Below are 19,985 nucleotides of genomic sequence, written 5' to 3'. Positions count from 1 at the left end.
AAAAAATAATTTAATACAGGATTCAGAGGGAAATGAAGAAAATGGATACCCAGTTCTGAAATCCAACAAAACAAAGACAAATGACACCAAGGAACCCAACTATGTCCACAAGAACAACCTCAGAGCAGAAATCCTGCAAGTAATCACTGAGAATTTCATGGAGATGTTACTAGACATGGTCAACCAAAACATAAAAGATGCACTCAAGAAATTCCAAGACACCAAAAATAAAGACACAGAAACAAATAAATGAACTCATAGGAGCCCTAAATAAATACCAAAGTAAAATAGAGAACACTATAAATAGAGAGATAAATGCATTAAAGATGAAAATAGACAATATTAAAGAGGAAGTGACCCATGATATGGAAAAACCTCAGAAAAAAAGAATGAAACAGAAGTACAAAACAGAGTGGAAGGCCATGCCAGCACACTAGAACAAGCAGAAGACAAAATCTCAGAACTTGAAGATAAATGGAAATTAGAGGAAAAACTGAAGAGCTATTAGTCAAACAACTCAAGACCTATGAAAGGTACATGCAAGAACTCTCCAACTCCATCAAAACACCAAACCTGAGAATCATAGACATTGAGAAGGAGAAGAGGTGCAAGCAAAAGGAATTCATAATATATTCAACAAAATAATAGAATATTTCTCAAACCCAGAGAAAGCTATGCTCATTGTGGTACAGAAAGCCTCCAGGAAGCCAGACAGACTTGACCAAATAGAACCTCCCTATGACATACTATCATTAAAATAACAAGCACAGAGAATAGAGGAAGAATATTGAAGGCTGTAAGAGAGAAAAAACAAATAACATACAAAGGTAAACCCACCAGAATCACAACAGATTTCTCATTAGAAATCTTTAAAGGAAGAAGGGCATGGAGTGAGGTATTCTGGGCACTGGATGAAAAAAACTTCAATTCTAGGGTACTCTACCCAGAAAAATATAACTCAAAATAGATGGAGCAATAAAAGCCTTCCATGATAAGCAGCAACTAAAACAAGATATGACCACAGAGCCACCACTGCAAAAGATTCTCCAAGGAATTCTGTACACAGAAAATGAAAGCAAACAAAACCATGAGAAGACAGGCAATACCAAACCACAGGAGAAGAAAAGGCAAGGAATCAAAGTAACATTGATTCATCTGCACACAATCAAACCCTTAAACAACAAGACAACTAAATGACAGGAATCACCACATACCTATCAATATTAACACTGAATGTTAACAGACTTAACTCCCCCATCAAAAGACACCTTTTGGCAAACTGGATTAAGAAGGAAGATCCAACAATCTGTTGTTTACAGGAGATCCATCTCACTGATAGGAACAAGCACTGGCTTAGGGTAAAATGCTGGAAGAAGATTTACCAAGCCAATGCCCTCCCCCAAAACAGACAAGAGTTGCTACTCTTGTCTTATCTCAGACAAAGTAGACTTCAAACTTACATTGACCAAGTGAGATAAAGAATGACACTCCATACTAACAAAAAGAGAAATACACCAAAAGGAAAGAACAATTATCAACCTATCTGTCAGTGCACCCAATTTCACCAAACGTATTCTGAAGGACCTAAAAACACCTATAGATTCCAACACAGTGGTAGTGGGAGACTTCAATACTTCCCTATCACCCAGAGATATGTCATCCAAACAAAAAATCAATAAAGAATTTCTAGAACTAAATCACTCCATAGATCAAATTGACCTAGCTGGTGTCTACAGAATATTTCATCCAACTTCTGCACAATATACATTCTTCTCAGCAGCCCATGGAACCTTCTCCAAAATTGATCATGTTGTAGGGCACAAACCAAGCCTCAGCAAATATAAGAAAATAGAAAATATACCATGCATTCTATCTGATCACAATGCAGTAAAACTAGAACTCAACAAAAGAAACAACAGCAGAAAATATGCAAACAATTGGAAGCTGAACACCACATTGCTCAATGATCAGTGGGTCCGTGATGAAATAAAAGAGGAAATGAAAAGCTTCCTGGAAGCTAATGAAAATAAAAACATGACCTGTCAGAACCTATGGGACACAGCAAAGGCAGTCCTAAGAGGAAAGTTTATACCCATGAGTGCATGTATTAACAGGACAGAAAGATCTCAAATCAAGGACCTAGTGCTACATCTCAAACTCCTAGAAAAACAAGAACAAGCAAATCCCAAAACAAGCAGAAAGAGAGAAATAATAAAAATAATAGCTGAAATTAATGAAATAAAAACAAACAAAAAACATACAAAGAATCAATGAAACAAAAAGCTGTTCCTTTGAAAAAATAAATAAGATGACAGACCCCTGCAAAACTGACTGAAATGAGGAGACAAAAAACCCAAATTGGTAGAATCAGGAATGCAAAAGGGCAGAAACAACAAACACCATGGAAACCCAAGGAATCATGAGAACAGTAATTCGAGAACCTATATTCCAATAAATTTGAAAATCTTGAAGAAACGGACAAATTTCCAGATACTTATGACCATTCAAAATTGAACCGAGGATATTAGCGACTGAAATAGATCTATAAAATGAAATGAAATTAAAGCAGCAATCAACAGTCTCCCAAAAAAGAAAAGTCCAGGACCTAATGGATTCTCTGCTGAATTCTATCAGACCTTTAAAGAAGGACTGACACCAACCCTCCTTAAAGTGTACCATGAAATAGAAAGGGAAGGAACACTGACTAAGTCATTCTCTGAAGCCAATATTACACTTATTCCAAAGCCAGGCAAAGACACCTCCAAAAAGGAGAACTACAAGCCAATCTCCTTCATGAACATCAATGCAAAAATCCTCAAAAATGTAATGGCAAACCGAATTTGACAGCACATCAAAAAGATCATTCACCATAACCAAGTTGGCTTCATCCCAGGGATGCAGAGGTGGTTCAACATATGAAAATCAATAAACGTAATAAACCACATTAACAGAAGCAAAGACAAAAACCACTTCATCATCTCAATAAATGCAGAAAAAGCCTTTGATAAGATCCAACACCACTTCATGATAAAAGCTCTAAGAAAATTAGGAATGGAAAGAATGTACTTGAACATTGTAAAGGCTGTATATGACAAACCTACAGCCAGCATTATACTTAATGGTGAAAACTGAAACCATTTCCCCTAAAATCAGGAATGAGACAAGGGTGCCCACTATCCCCAATCCTATTCAACATAGTACTGGAATTCCTAGCCAGAGAAATTAGGCAAGAAGAAAGAATAATAGGAATACAAATAGGTAAAGAAACTGTCAGAATATCCCTATTTGCAGATGAAATGATCCTGTATCTTAAAGACCCAAAAAATTCCTCGACACCATAAACAGCCTCGGCAAGGTGGCAGGATACAAAATCAACTTGCAAAAATCATTTGCTTTTCTATACACCAACAATGAACAAATTGAGAAAAAACATATGGAAACAATTCCATTTACAACAGCTTCAAAAAAAAAATCAAATACCTAGGAGTAAACTTAACAAAGGATGTGAACAACCTCTACAAGGAAAAGTAAAAACCCCTAAAGAAAGAGATCGAGGAAGACTTCAGAAGATGGAGAGATCTCCCATGCTCATGGATCGGTAGAATCAGCATAGTAAAAATGTCAGTACTCCCAACAGCAATCTATATGTCCAATGCAATTCCCATCAAAATCCCAATGACATTCATCCAGAGATTGAAAAATCGACTCTAAAGTTCATTTGGAAACACAAGAGACCATGAATAGCCGAGGCAATACTCAGCAAAAAGAGCATCATTGGAGGTATCACAATACCTGACTTCAAACCATATAACAGAGACACGACAATAAAAACAGCATGGTACTGGCACAAAAACAGACATGAAGACCAGTGGAGCAGAATAGAGGAGCCAGATATGAATCCACACAGCTATGCCCACCTTATTTTTGACAAGGGTGCCAAAACCACACGATGGAGAAAAGACAGTGTCTTCAACAAATGTTGCTGGGAAAAGTGGTTATCTGCCTGTAGAAAACTGAAACTAGATCCATGTTTATCAAACCCTGTACTAGCCTGTACTAGTATCAACTAAATATGGATTAAGGACCTAAATATGAGACCTGAAACTCTGAAGTTAATACAGGAAGGAGCAGGAAACACTCTGGAACTAATAGGTATAGGCAAGGACTTCCTCAATACAACCCCAGCAACTCAGCAACTATCAGAAAGGATGGACAAATGGGACTCCATAAAATTTACAAGCTTCTGCACAACAAAAGAAATAGTCTCTAAACTGAAGAGACCACCCACAGAGTGGGAGAAATATTTGCCAGCTACACATCAGACAAAGGACTGATAACCAGAACATACAGGGAGCTCAAAAAACTAAACTCCCCCCAAATCAATCAACTAATAAAGAAATGGGCAACTGAATTAAACAGAACTTTCTCAAAGGAAGAAATTCAAATGGCCAAAAAACACATGAAAAAATGCTCACCATCTCTGGCCATAAAGGAAATGCAAATCAAAACCACACTAAGATTCCACTTCACCCCTGTTAGAATAGCCATCATCAAAAACAGCACCAACAACAGGGTTGGTGAGGATGTGGGGAAAGAGGAACCCTCTTACACTGCTGGTGGGAATGCAAGCTGGTGCAACGACTCTGGAAAACAATAAGAAGGCTTCTTAAAAATCTAAACATAGATCTGCCATATGATCCAGCAATCCCACTCCTGGGGATACACCCAAAGGAATGACACTCAGGTTCCTCCAGAGGCACCTGCACACCCATGTTTATTGCAGCGCTATTTGCAATAGCCAAGTTATGGAAACAGCCAAGATGCCCCACTAGTGACGAATGGATCAAGAAAATGTGGTATTTATACACAATAGTGTACTACTCAGCCATGAAGAAGAATGAAATCTTATCATTCACAAGTAAATGGATGGAACTGGAGAACATCATTCTGAGTGAGGTTGGCCAGGCTCAGAAGACCAAAAATTGTATGCTCTCCCTCATATGTGGACTTTAGATCTAGGGCAAATGCAGCAGTGTTGTTGGACTTGGGTGACAGGCTAAGGGGAGAGCACATACAGGAGGAATAGGGAAAGTTAGGAAACCCAAAACATGGAAGTGTTTGATGTTCCCACAGTAGAGCAGCTAATGCAGTAACCTTAAAACAACAGAGGTCAAAAAGAGAAGGTGACTGAGAAGTAGTGAAGAGGTCTGTAGAGCTGAATCAATCTGGGTTGTAACACACTTGTGCATGGAAGCAATCTCTCTGGATAGTTACCCTTATCTCAACTAGCAGGAACGCTATGTCTTTCTTATTATTTCTTATGTCTACTTGTCAACAAAATTGGAGAGAAGGGCAGAACAAGTTCTGCCTGGAAGCCAGAGCAGTGGGGGGATGGGGAGGGAGCGTGGGGGAGAAACGGCCCTAACAATATATGCCCATGTGAATAAATGAATAAAAATAAAATTCATCTCCTACATTATCCTTTCTTATCCCTTCTCACTTTGTCAGCAATCTCAACAATTGACTTGCAGTTTATTTGCATACGTGAATGTAAAGTAAGTCAATCACCGTCTCCTTTTACACTCCCTTCTTCTACTGCCACAGAGTTTGTATAATCCTGTGCTCTTGGTCATTGTCCTGGATCAGCAACCCTGGGTTCCAAAAGAGTTTACTGAACACCACCAGGTGAGCTGGGAGCAAGTGGGGTAGCAGTGAGGATTAGCAGTGTCAACGAGTGTCCCTGGGGCAGCTGGAACTGCACAGTGCCTCTCTATCTATTTACAGGTTGCAACCATCAATGCAGATGTACTGAACATGCTTTCTGTCAAGTTGCTTGGTGATTGCATCCAGATCCAGTGTGATGGTGTACTAACACTAGAAGTGTGTCTCTTCCACTGTCCAAAGGTCCAGAATATTTTCTACGACATATGGGATTTTGGCTTCAGCAGCTCTGTTGAAGACAAGAAAGAGGGCTGCTTTCTGCTGCTATTTAGTTTTGTCCTTGGTAATTTCCTTGTCTGCTGCATCCAGGAAAGCCCTGGGCCTGGTATTGATCCGTCTTGGGGCAACCATCACCATCTTGCACTGTTTGGTGGCAGCTAGGAAAGGACACCATATTTGAGGTGTAGCAGCATGATGGCTTCCTCCAGCAGGAGCTTCATCTCTCCCAGGTTGGAGGAGCCTAAGTAATCCCAGGGTAGCCTTTTGGTGTCACAGTAGCAAAATCCAAAGTCATGAAACTGAAGTAAGAATGTTGTCTTGACTGCAATGATGATCTATGTGTAAAACTCAGAGGCCAGAACAAGGCTGGTGTGCCAATATCATACTGTTGGCAAACTCTAGGATGGGCACAACTGATCAACAGTAAGGGATCTTGTTGGTTTTGAGGAAGTGAGGTTTGTCAATGCTGACAGCATTGAAAGAGGCATTTAGCTGTTTTTCCCACTTGCTAAGAAGGTCAAAATTGATTACACTGACTAAGTCAGCTCACAGGTGGCCCTTCCCAGTCACCACTATGGTGATATCCTCTGGGCTCAGAGATAGCAGGCACAGAAGGAAGGCCTCTTCCCAGGTGAAGCACATGGAAGACAGCACCACCACCAGGAGCATTTACTCCTTTGGATAAAAGGCCACTATACTCATGGCATGGGTCATCTTCCTCAGGCCCTTGTTATCAGTAGGTAACAGGCAGCTTCTTTTCACTATGGCAAAATTAATTCCAGCTCACTGGAAGGGCTTTGGATTGAACACAAGCTTGGCATCTACTCCAGAAAGGTCGGCTTCAAGGACATCTTCCGTGATATTGAGAGACATCTTCCCCAACTGAGAAGCAAATGCCAGGGTAACAGTCTTGGGCAGAGGATCCAGCTTAACTTGAAGAAGGTCATGCCCACTTGCAATTAGATTATTGAGAGAAGTTCCACATCACAGATCATGGAATTAATCTGTTCAATCATCATATGTCTACCTTGAAGCCAGCCTGGGGGGAAAAAAACTATGCATCTCCCCTTTGACAAAGGCTGGGGATAGACCTGAGGGCAGGCTGATCTGGTCCCTCCCCCACTGCTGCCATTGATCCCTTACAAGGGCTGCAGGGTGACTGGGGAGGAGGTGCTTGACTGCTTTCATCAGGACATGGCAGTAGTCTGTCATGTGTAAGTCCCATGTCTTCATGGCAGGTTCATAATTTCTGCTGGTCAGAATCTTAAACACTGCAAGGAGCTCCTCAGCAGAGCCTATATTCACCCCAAAACAATCTACATTCTGTATGCATATTCCCTTTTGACAGTTTACTGTTTTTGTGGAGTGAGGCCGAAATTTCTGTTGGAGTCTTCCTTCTGTTCTGGGCATCACACCCTCTGAGTAATAATGAATGCCAGAAATGCTCACTCCCAGTTAGAGGGTTTGGCTGTCTTGGCCTCTATTTCAGAATCTCTGGGAGGCTGTCTAGAGGAATAAGCTGTTGTCTCCTGGGAACTCTCTGCTTTGGTCAAATATTCATGATTTGTGTTATTAACAGGTGTTGATTTGATCATATGTAAAGCCTGAGGATGACCTTGTCATAGTGTACATCCTAATAGCTATTGGTTAGAGATATTTGGATGACTTTTTTGCCAAAGGTGGAGAATTCTAAAGAGTCATTTGTCTTGATCGGTTGTGTCTTGAGCAGGCTATGGACATCTTTTCTTGCCCCTTCTGTATTCCCTGTGCCTGCTCTAGCGTGCTGAGCTGAAAATGGTGGGAATGATGAGGTCCTTGGTCACCATGAAATGAATTATTGAGCTTCTGTTGTTTAAACATGAGTCCATGGCCCACTGGTTTAGAAGGCTCCCTCAGGAGATTTTGGGCATTGCTGCCCAAATATGAAGGCTTGGCAGCAATGAGGTGCTTGTGCTTGTGCTCTGAGGTTGTTCTGATAATAACTCAGAGTTATTATTTATGGGCCAGAGCCTGCTGCCTATTCTCTTCAGTAAGTAGCAAGAAATTATAACAGAGAAATGCCTATGCAGAAATGTAAACCATTAATTGGAAAACTGACAAAAGTATAGCTTGACACTTGCTCAAACAGTGCCTCTTTTCAATCTGGAAAAGATTAGAGAGGAGGCGCCTCCAGAACTTTCCTCAACCAGTTTATACTTCCAGCTGGATGCTTGGGGGACCTGGAATTCAAGTGCTGCCAGTTTACATGCCTTATTGCAGTAGCCTGGCTGAACTACACTTCCCAGCGAGCAAAGCAGCCACAGTTATTTTTTTTTAAAGCTTGCTTTCTGATGGAATATTAGAACATTTACCCAGGTCCTTTCACATCACCCATAGATATAGCCCAAAGGGACAATACCACATATGCTTAGAATTTAAAAAAAATATCCTCCATCCTCATTCTCTTTTCATAAGGGAAACAGGCAGTCTGCTCCTCTTCAGGATCGGCCTTACTGGAATAACACACCTAATCCCTTGATTACATTAAGAAGCCTAATCCCCATCCTTTCTTATGAAATATATAAGGCAGGGGAGTGGGCTTTATCCCCCTTTAACAAGAAAGTAATTGCATTCAATTTTATATGTCAGGACACACACACACATCACATTTTTAAAGTTGTCTCCTAAAAGCTTACACATTTATCTAACTCTCTCCACTGTAGTCAAGAAAACCATTATGAGTTGCGACAAAGGCAAAACTTGTACTGTCAATAAAAGCTCATCTACCCTGTCTCTCTCTAACTGCTTTTGTTTCCTATCTACAAAAAGGGAAGAGAATCTTGTATATGTTTCTAGCAAGCTTCCTAAAGAGAATTCATCTTGTGTAATATGGGGATGTTCCCTTATTAGGATATTTAGTACAGTATTAGAACAGTGATGTCTTGGATATTCCAGTGCTATCTGTCCTAAATAGTTGGATGGGCCAGCATTGTCCACCCAAAGAGAAACTGCAACTAAAATTGAGAAATCAAGATTCTTAGCTACCATGTTCTTCATGTTTCTTTTCTTACAGGTAGAGATTGTAATGTGATTATTTAGGAAATACTGTAAACATTACAGGAAACACTGTCCTTGTGACACATTTTTTAAAAAACTGGAGATCTCTGTTTTTATTTGCATAAAAATGACAAGTACTAACTCTGTCCTGGTGCCCCACAGGGAGAATTTTAGTTAACTAGCATACCTGTGGCCACTACATTTTCATATATTTTTGAGCTCATCGTAGGCATGCTTCAGTTGACATTCCTGGCATTCCTAATTTAAAACATCTCTGCGTGTGTGTGTGTGTGTGTGTGTGTGCGCATGAAAATCTGCAAGATAGTTTATTGACTGAAGTTATAAAAATAGTATAGAGGAGCTATTGCTTATGTCTTTTCTATTTTTTTCTACTTTTTCTTCTGCTGCCTTTCATAAGAAAACCATTTATTTAACATTCTTACTTCACCCAGGCCTAATTAAATATATAGGCATTCTAGAGTTAATGCTTAAGCTAGAGATAAAGGGGAAAAAAAGTCATTTTAAATATTATTGCTGGGAGTCTTTGTTGCCATTTCCCACTTGGGGAACAGGAAATATTTCTCACTTTTTCTACCCACTCCACCCTGCCTATACTTTATCCTGTCACACAAAAATAAATCCTTTCTAAAAGTTAGAGGCTTGCAAAAAATATCAAAGTTTAGCCATGTAGACAGGTGATATTTTTCAGTTTCATTCCATCAAAAATACAACTTGTATTCAACTTCTTTCATAATGTATTAGGCTCTGTTAACAAATGTATTCTTGAAAATTGTTGCAAAATTGAAAAAGGGTTTAAGATGGTTTTTTTTCCTGTGTGTCTATTAAAATATTAGACTACAAAGACTTGGGGTTTTTTTTAATAGGGAAAAGGAATGTTTTCATCTAAATTTAAAATTTCATAAAATTGTTTCAAAATTCAAAAAATAGAATCAGCAAGTAGCAGAAAGAAATTATGTAAGAGAACAAACAGTGGATTAGAAGTACCTACCATGTATCAGTGTTTCTGCATACTTGAAATAAAACCTTAGGTTCACGAACACAAGAAAATGTGGGCAAATTTAGTTTTTTAAGTTCCCTGTATATTCTGGTTATCAGTCCTTTGTCTGATGTATAGTTTGCAAATATTTTCTCCCACTCTGTGGGTGTTCTCTTCAGTTTAGAGACCATTTCTTTTGGTGAAAACTAAATTCTCCCAAAACTAATGAACCAATAAAGAAATGGGCACGTGAACTAAACAGAACTTTCTCAAAAGAAGAAATTCAAACGGCCAGAAAACACATGAAAAAATGCTCACCATCTCTAGCAATAAAGGAAATGCAAATTAAAACCATGCTAAGATTCCACCTCACCCCTGTTAGAATAGCCATCATCAGCAACACCACCAACAACAGGTGTTGGCGAGGATGCAGGGAAAAAGGAACCCTCTTACACTGTTGGTAGGAATGTAGACTAGTACAACCACTCTGGAAAAAAATTTGGACGCTACTTAAAAAGCTGGACATCGATCTACCATTTGATCCAGCAATACCACTCTTGGGGATATACCCAAAAGACTGTTACTCCAGAGGCACCTGCACATCCATGTTTATTGCGGCACTATTCACAATAGCCAAGTTATGGAAACAGCCAAGATGCCCCAGCACTGACGAATGGATTAAGAAAATGTGGTATCTATACACAATGGAATTTTATGCAGCCATGAAGAAGAACGAAATGTTATCATTCGCTGGTAAATGGATGGAATTGGAGAATATCATTCTGAGTGAGGTTAGCCTGACCCAAAAGACCAAAAATCGTATGTTCTCCCTCATATGTGGACATTAGATCAAGGGCAAACACAACAAGGGGATTGGACTATGAGCACATGATAAAAGCGAGAGCACACAAGGAAGGGGTGAGGATAGGTAAGACACCTAAAAAACTAGCTAGCATTTGTTGCCCTTAACGCAGAGAAACTAAAGCAGATACCTTAAAGCAACTGAGGCCAATAGGAAAAGGGTAACAGGTACTAGAGAAAAGGTTAGATCAAAAAGAATTAACCTAGAAGGTAACACCCACGCACAGGAAATCAATGTGAGTCAATGCCCTGTCTAGCTATCCTTATCTCAACCAGCAAAAACCCTTGTTCCTTCCTATTATTGCTTATACTCTCTCTACAACAAAATTAGAAATAAGGGCAAAATAGTTTCTGCTGGGTATTAGGGGGGGAGAGGGAGGGGGCAGAGTGGGTGGTAAGGGAGGGGGTGGGGGCAGGGGGGAGAAATGAACCAAGCCTTGTATGCACATATGAATAATAAAAGAAAAATGAAAAAAAAAAAGAAAATGTGGGCAATTTAGAAAGGCAGAACTTAATAGTAAAAAACAGACATATAGACAGAAACCAGGACAATCAAGAATCTTCATACTTTTGATCTACACAACAAAGGGTAAACATCACTCAAGTGGAACCCAGAGTCACCCCAGAGCCTGAGTCTCCAACCGTACACAGTTCTAGCTATGAGAGTGGGAAAATTCCACAGTGTGGGATCTAACATATTCAATCCCTAGACCCACTATGTATTTGTGTAGTGAGAAGTAATTGTGCACTGACTGGCAATTTGCCAAGTGTGAACTAGTAAGCTAAAGGGAAGACATCAAACCTCACTGCAGAGGACAGGGAATAACCAGAGTCTGAGCCCCAACCCAGGGTAAAGTGCTAGCATGGGGCAGCCCCCATGGAGTGAGAGCTGGCTAGCTCTACAGATCCTGAATCCACCACACAGGGCAGAGCACATGGGAGAGTGAGAGCAACAGATGCCTGCAAAGATGACAAATTTAATTCTTGAGAAAGAGATAGTCATCCAAGTACTACAGGCGTTTAGGATACCAAACCAAAAAGTAAAACAATTCTCCCAGTGTCCTAACATAGTTAAACTATTAAGCATACCAAGGAGGGAAAAACAATAAAGCTGTGAGAGTCAAGCACCAAGTGCCCTACAAAGTAAAACCTGTGAGTGTAACTGCAGATCTATTAACAAAAACTGTGAAATCCAGCACAGTACAGAATGATGTATTCAAAACCACGAACGAAAATAACTGCAACCTAGATTGCTATATCCAGCAAGATAATAATTCTTAGTTAGGAAAAATAAAATGCTTCTACAAAAAAAGTAACTCATGAACATTGAGTCAGCTCTGGGAAAAATAGTTAAAGGAGCCTGTTCACTTAACCCTAACATAAAGTCAAACATGAAAATATAAGAATGAACAAATCTCACTGAATGAGTACAGGAGCAAGTGAGGATTTGGGTAGAATGAAACACCATAAAAACAACACAATGACAGGAATTATTACAAACCTTTCAATAATAACTCTGCATGTCAACGATCTCCATTATTCAACAAAAGACGCAGACCCTCAAATTCAATAAAAACAAAACCCAGCTATTTCTTGCCTACATAAGATGGAGCTTACTGGCAAATACAAACACAGGCTTAAAATGAAAGCTTAGAAAAATGTACTCCAAGACTGGGAGTCTACAAGCAAGCAGCAGTCGCTCTATTCATGTAACAACTAGACTATAAAACTAATCAGAGGAGACAAGTAATATCACTTCATTGTGATAAAAGGAACAATGGATCAAGAAAATGTAATGTTCATAAGCATATATGCTCTATATGTTAACACACCCATTTTTATGAACAAACCCTACTGGACACAAAATCGCAGATAGACTCCAACGCAATAATAATGGATGACTTCAATGTCCAACACTCACCAACAGTTACATCATTCAGAGAAAAAAATCAACAATGATGAAGATGGTGGCTTATTGACATTCACCTGGTATCTTTCCTCATGAACACACCTTACTGAAAAGGTACTCTCATGCCAAACTCCCTGTAGCACTGCTAAGGAAGTCAGCCCTAATGGCACCATAGATTTGATCACTACAGAATCCCACAAGCTCAACAGCAGCTGCTGGTAGGTGTGGATGCATGGACATGGTGTGGATTGGCCAAAGAAAGCAAAGGCAATAGGGAGAGAGATGGGTGAAGGAATCTGCAGGCAAATAGAGAAATCTGACCCACTCAGGTGGACCCTGTGGCATGAGACTCATAAGACTAAATCAGTTCCATCAGAGAAATGGCCAAAAGGCAAGAGACAGAGTCCTGAGGACCACTGTAAACTTCCTGGAACTGGGCAGAGAGTCAGCAATCCCAGAACACAGCAAAGTATCTCTGACCAAGAAACCTAAGAGTTCTGGTTTAGAAAATAGACCAGGTTAGGACCTGGGAGATGGAGGATGATGCACCTTAAGTAGGGAGTGTTTGGGCACTGGGTTGGGGGTGTTAAGAGCCTGGACCCCAGAAATCATCCTGGGAGCTTTTAAACAAAAGATTAAGTCTACTTTTTTTACTGGGGAACCAGCTGAAGGCTTTGAGAGGCACACTCCTGCTGAAGTAGGCCTGTAAACTAGGCAGTCCATACTGGATCAACCAGTTCTCACATTTAAAAAGAAGACAAAGCAGCTCCACAGAAAGTACTATTTCTTATCTTCATCTTGATATTTTTTGTTTGCATTTTTATTCTCTTTCTTTTTGGCATTTATTTTTAGCATGTACTTAGAATGTCAGATTGATCTTTTGGCTTATTTGTTTTTCTTCTTTTTTCTTTTTCCCTTTGTTCATAATATACCTTTAGATATTTTCCACCTATGATTCTTCTTTCTCATTAACTCCTTCTGATAACCTAACCTATCTCCCCTTCTGGCCTTACAACACCATACATCATGTACCACTCATTAACATTATCATTCCTGTCTTCTCTTACTAGAACCAGTTTTGAGATCATTTTTTTCTTGAAGTATTATCTTTGCCCCTATATCTTCTAAAGATACAGGAGCAGTGCCAAAGACTATTCTTTATTATGGATTGCTGTATTCTCATGGAGGGTTTCTATCAGAACCAGTGTTTTATGACTATGGTTGAATATTTGACCATTGGAACCATACAATGTATTTTGAGAAAATATACCAAAACTGAACTAGGACAGTCTGCCTAATCATTATGAGTTCTTCAACTGAAATTACATAGGAGGTTTGGACACTTAAACAAAAGTAGACTCACAATAGGAGGAAACAAGGCAACAAGTCTCCTCTGAAAGGCAACAATTCCATAACAAGGGACTTTAATGACAGTGAAGCAAATGGAATCTCAAACAATATACACAAACAAGGATTAGAATGACCAATGGTTTTAATGTCTAAACACCAGAATGAATCCAAATAAGATGAAAGTAAATAGCAAATGGACTCAAAAAAATTTGAATAAATAGCTAAATTCATTAAGCAAGACAATGTAACATATGAAAGAGAAATTCAAAAATGATATGGAAATCCTAAAACACATAAAATTGAAATCCTGGCAATAAAAAGGTTAATAACTCCCCCCCACCAAAAATAAGCCTCATTAAAGGGAACAGTAGAGGGCTCAAATGGTAGAGTACCAGTTAGCAAGCAAGCATGACGTCCTGACGTTAAACTTAGCACCATCAAGGGGAGTGGGAGGAACCCTGGGAAAATTCTCACTATTAGAATAGAAGACATTGAAATGAAGTATCAGGAATTGAGGACACATTAGAGAAATTAGAGCAAACAAAGCAAAGAATCTTCAGGTTCCCATGGAAGCACAATAAACCTCAAATAGCCTCAGCCATCCTGAGCCAAAAGAACAAGGCTGGAGGTGTCACAATACCTGACATCAAACTATACTGCAGAACCATAGTAATAAAAACAGCTTGGTGATTGCTCAAAACACAGACCTGAAGTCCAATGGAATAGAATAGACACAAACCCAACTACATTTATCTGATTTTCAACAAAAGTACCCAAAATATGTGTTTAAGAAAGACAGTCTCTTCAACAAATGATGTTGGGAAAACTGGATTTCCACCTGCAGAAAACTGAAGCTGGACCACGTCTCTCTCCTTGTACTTGCATGAACTCAAAATGAATTAAAGATCTTAAAGTAATATCTGAAACATTGAAATTAATCCAAGAAAAAATGTGAACACATCGACCACATAGGCACAGGTAATAATTTCATGAAAGGAACTCCAATAGCTCAATGATTAAGAGAAAATATTGACAAATGAACCTGCATGAAACTAAAGAGCTTCTTAGACATTTATATCATCATTTTTTGAACTCAGAGCTGAGGTTAACCAAATCTCAGGAAGGTTTGGTTGAATGTTTGACCAAATCCTCTGTTGTGTGATTGTTGTTGACCTTTTGAAGAGTCACATTCCTGTCTTCTATTTTCCATGGTATTTGGTTGATGTGCTGCTGATTAGTTGGTTGGGGTTTTAATTGCCTGTTATCTTTCCCTTGACTTAATTTCTATGCTCTGGCTAGCTCAGTTGTTAGCCAGATTGTTGTAAAGTTTCTGTTCACTGATCTGAAAGTATAACTTAGAAATAACAAATTTACAAATTCAATTCCAAACCAATTATTTACATGACATATAAAACCCTTGGCAGTAGTATGTATAAATAGAGTGATGTTGGAGAATTAAAAGTTGTTTGCATAGGTTAAAACTTAGGTAGTAAAAATGGGATTGGGAAAGGGATAGAAGCAACATGACCTATGGAGGATCCAGGGTAATAAGACCATAATGTGTGTAATGGTATAGTTTAGTTATTGTGGAGGAGAGTGTTATTGTCAGGGATTTCAGAGGGAAGTAATGTAGAAAGGTGTCAAACCACACATTGAGTGATTTTTAAGGAAGAGATAGGGAAAGAATGGAGAAATGGGGGAAGAGAAGGAAAAAGAAAGAATAAAATTAAAAAGGGGAAAAATGGAATTTAAAAGATAGATAAAATGGAGCCAGCCAAATAGAAAAGTAAAAAAGATAAGTCCAAGATGAAATTTAAAGTCTAAATTTCATTCTTGTGGAGAGGAGACTGTTTCTTCTATATTCCGTATTTCCTCTGTATTTCTGGTCATCGCAATTTATTATTATTACTTTTTATTGTTCATTCACTTAGTCATCTGTGCATACATTGTTTGAGCAATCTCTCCCACACCCCACCCCTGCTGTCCTTTCCCTTCCTCCCCAGCCCCCTCACTTTCAGGCCGAACCTGTTGTGTTCTCTTCTCCAATTTTGTTGAAGAGAAGATATAAGTGATAATGAGAAAGACAAAGCATTTTTGCTACTTTGAGATAAGGATAGCTATACAGAGAGATTCCTAGCATCGTTTCCATGCACACGTGTATTACAACCCACATTGGTTCATCTCTACCTGACCTCTTCACTACTTCCCGGTCACCTTCCCATAGTGGCGTCTGTCACTTTATTACTTTATTCACTCCTCTACAGTGGGCACATCAACCACTTTCAAGTTTCAGGTTTCCTTCCCTTTCTTTATTCCTCCTGTATGTGTTCTCCTCTTAGCATGTAGTCATCAGGTTTTAGACTGCAGCTGTCATGTGTTCCCTCCAAGTACTATCTCTCCTCTACCACGTAGGCCTAAGTCCATTTACATGGGGACTTTTCTCTGGGTCCCTGCCCCTCTCTAAGATAGGTATAATTACTAAGTGGAAATCCGTAGTGCCCCTCTCTACAGGATGCTCCACGTAAGCTGATTACCCATAGGTTCCTCTTAGGAGGGCAGTTAAATTCAGCCAACTGTGGTAGGTGGGTTCTCCAAGGTGGTCCCATCAGAGCTGATCTGAGAGCAGTGACCAGCTCCTCCCACCTGTATGGCAAGCCTGGGAGCCCTCCATAGCTCAGGCTAGCCAAACCTCTTCCCTGGGAGGGCAGTCAGTTTCCGCTTACAACTAAGTTTCTCAGAGATGGTCAACAAAGTTATAGTTTCTCACAAGCTGTTCTCAGGCTTGGCTAGCCTGCACCCGTGCTGTCTTTCTTTGTGTAGAGAAGTGTGGACTGAATTACCCCCTCTTTACTGGGCAAGTCAGGAGATTTCACACAGTTTATTAGAACAAAAACTTTCTCCTGGAAGGGAGCAATCAGATTCTATCAGATGTCCACCAACCACACTGAACAGTGCTGTACACTCCAGGACTGAAAGTATCAAGCTCATCTGAGTGGATTGAAAGGCAATCTCTGGTATCTGAGGTCAAAGTGCAGCAGGCTAGGGCTGCTGGCAATAATTGTCAGTTCTGCAGTAGCACTTCTTGTTCCCTTTATAGACAATCTGTGACTCTCCAAGCACTTGTGGGACTTGGCTCACACTTCTATGTGTCAGATTTTATCACTTGAGATGGTCTTTCATGGACTGGAGGCTACTCTAGTCCAAAAAGAAAAAAAATGCAAGAAAATGCATTCCCACCAGCAGTGAGCTGGTTTAGCCTTGCCCTTCCTCTGAGGCACTCTTGAGCTTTAAATAGTTTATGTAAGGGTTGGTCATTGCAGATATGATCTGCCTATATATTGATGACTTATTTAGCAAACTAGCCAGAGTGCCTACCTTTGTCACCAGGAACCTATGGTGATCTTTCTGGTTTGTAGGAACTTGGTGTTTGGGGCTCTATCAGCAATTCACCATCTTTTTTCTCCTCAACTTAGTCTTTGAAACCAGTACTACGATGCCAAAACTTGATGAAGACACAACAAAATGGAATATTATAGAATACTTTCTCTGATGTACATAGATATGAAAATCCTCAATAAAATAATTGCAAACCAAATTTGAAAATACATTTAAAAGATTTCAGGGAGCATCTCCACTTCATGTTAAATGGAGAAACCAGGAGGGCCCCCTGGCTGCCAGTCGCCCACGCCCAGATGGCTTGGGAGGACGCAGACAAGGTGAGTTTAGCAGTACTGCAGTAGTCCCACAGACAACCCTGGGCCAGAGCATCATAGCCCCCTGGACAGACCAACCTCCACCCAGGGAAAAAAGAGAAACTGAGTAATAAGCAATAAGAACAATAAAGACACGGGAAAGAGGGTGGGGAGCACTGAGCGCCAAAGATTGGGGGAAGGGAATTCTTCCTGGAACTGTAAATAACAAGCCGGGTGGGCCGGAGAGGCTCCGGCAGGAGCGGGGGCATGTGCCCAGCAACCAGGAGTGGGAAAACTTGTGAGAGTGGTGGAGGGAGGAAAACTCCACAGGATAGGGGGGAAGACCCACTTGCCACATGAGCTGTAAACAAACATGGTGGCTGGCAGGAGCAGCAGCACTGCCCAGTAATCAGGAGCAAGAAAGCTTGTGAAAGTGGCCGTGGGAGGAAAACTTCACAGGAGAGGGGTGATGACCCACTTCCCACATGAACTGTAAATAAATACGCAGGCCTGAGAAAGCAAGTGCAGTGTCACCTTTCCCAGTGTGCTTGGAAGGGAGAAAGCTTGTAGCAGAGGCTCACACACAGGAGAAATCTGAGCAAACAAAGCCTGCAGGGCCAGGTGAGTGCTAAGCTCACCCCTGAGATCTGCATAAAAAAACACCTCCAGCAACAGCAGACTGAGAGCAGCAAGCAGGCAAGCCACAGCTGCAGATACCATTCTCAGAACTGTCTTCAGACTCTTTTTTTTTCTCTCTCTCCCTACCCTTGATGAGAAAACAACCAAACTATACCTGCATGCTGAAAAACTTACTGAAACTATATTGCATTTGAACTTGGGACACTTTGTGGGTTTTTTTTTGTGTGCACTTTTGTTCTACTTTATGTGTCCACTTTGATGAGGGAACTACAGAACAACATCTGAGGCACCATCTCCAGGATTGGAGACTGAGACAGACACCAAAATTATTAAGACTGAAACTTCATTGCATTTGAACTTGGAGGTTTGTTTTTTTTAAATTTCTATTTTTCATTTTGTTTTTTTTTTATTTATATATATATATTTCCTTCATTTACTTATTTTTTATTTTTATTCTTTTTATTTTTTATTTTCAATCCTCTCTCTGTCTCTCTAATGCCTGTTTAGCTTACTGTGGATTAGTACACTAACACTCCATTTATACCTTTGATACTTTTTTGTTTGATTCCTTGTTTTGTTTTTTCCTACTTGTCTGTTTATTATTTTTCCCTTTTCTTTAACTTCTTGCTTTCCATCTCCTCTCACCCTTCCATTCTAAATATCACCATTGTTATTATTACAAGCTAGAAAATACTTAATTGCACACAGTACAGGGACAGTAACAACACCAAGGACAATGATGGGAAGACAGAAAAAACAGGGAAACCAGTTTCCCCACAGCAAAAAATTAGTACAGGAATCAGAGGGGAATGAAGAAAACAGATACTCAGATCTAGACTAAAACAAAATGAAGATAAACTATGCCAAAAACTGCAATGAAGCCCACAAGAAAAATTTAAAAGAAGATATACTACAGGTACTCAATGAGAATTGTATAGAGATGATACTGGATAGGGTCAACCAAAATGTACAGGAGACACTCAAGAAATTCCAAGACAACAAAAATACAGAATTTCAAAAAGCACAAGAAGAAATAAAAGAAACCATAGAAGCACTGTATAAACACCAAAGTGAAACAGAGAACACGATTAATAAACAGAAAAATGAACTCAGGACAAAAATAGGCAACACTAAAGAGAAAACCACCCAGGATATGGAAAATCTCAGAAAAAAGAATGAAACAGAATTGCAAAACAAAATGGAAGGTCAGTCTAGCAGAATAGAACAAACAGAAGACAGAATTTCAGAACTTGAAGAAGAAATGGTAATTAAAGGAAAAACCAAAGAACTATTAATTAAACAACTCAAGACCTGTGAAAAGAAAATGCAAGAACTCACTGACTCCATCAAAATACCAAACCTGAGAATCATGGGCATTGAAGAAGGAGAAGAGGTGCAAGCTAAGGGAATGTGTAATATATTCAACAAAATAATAACAGAAAATTTCCCAAATCTAAAGAAAGATATTCCCATACAGATGCAAGAGGCCTCCAGGACACCAAACAGACCAGATCAAAATAGAACTACCCCACGTCATATCATTAAAACAACAAGTTCAGAA

The 19,985-nt window shown here is 39.7% G+C and overlaps 1 pseudogene; it reads right to left on the bottom strand.

Moving 5' to 3' along the window:
* Positions 1–5,415: 5,415 nt before the first annotated feature.
* Positions 5,416–19,985, bottom strand: part of LOC141419513 (SWI/SNF-related matrix-associated actin-dependent regulator of chromatin subfamily A-like protein 1) — a 30,188-nt pseudogene continuing 15,618 nt past the window's right edge.

The sequence above is a fragment of the Castor canadensis genome, chromosome X (genome assembly GCF_047511655.1).
Source record: "Castor canadensis chromosome X, mCasCan1.hap1v2, whole genome shotgun sequence".
Lineage (NCBI taxonomy): Eukaryota > Metazoa > Chordata > Mammalia > Rodentia > Castoridae > Castor > Castor canadensis.
This window is presented reverse-complemented; position numbering and strand designations above follow the sequence as displayed.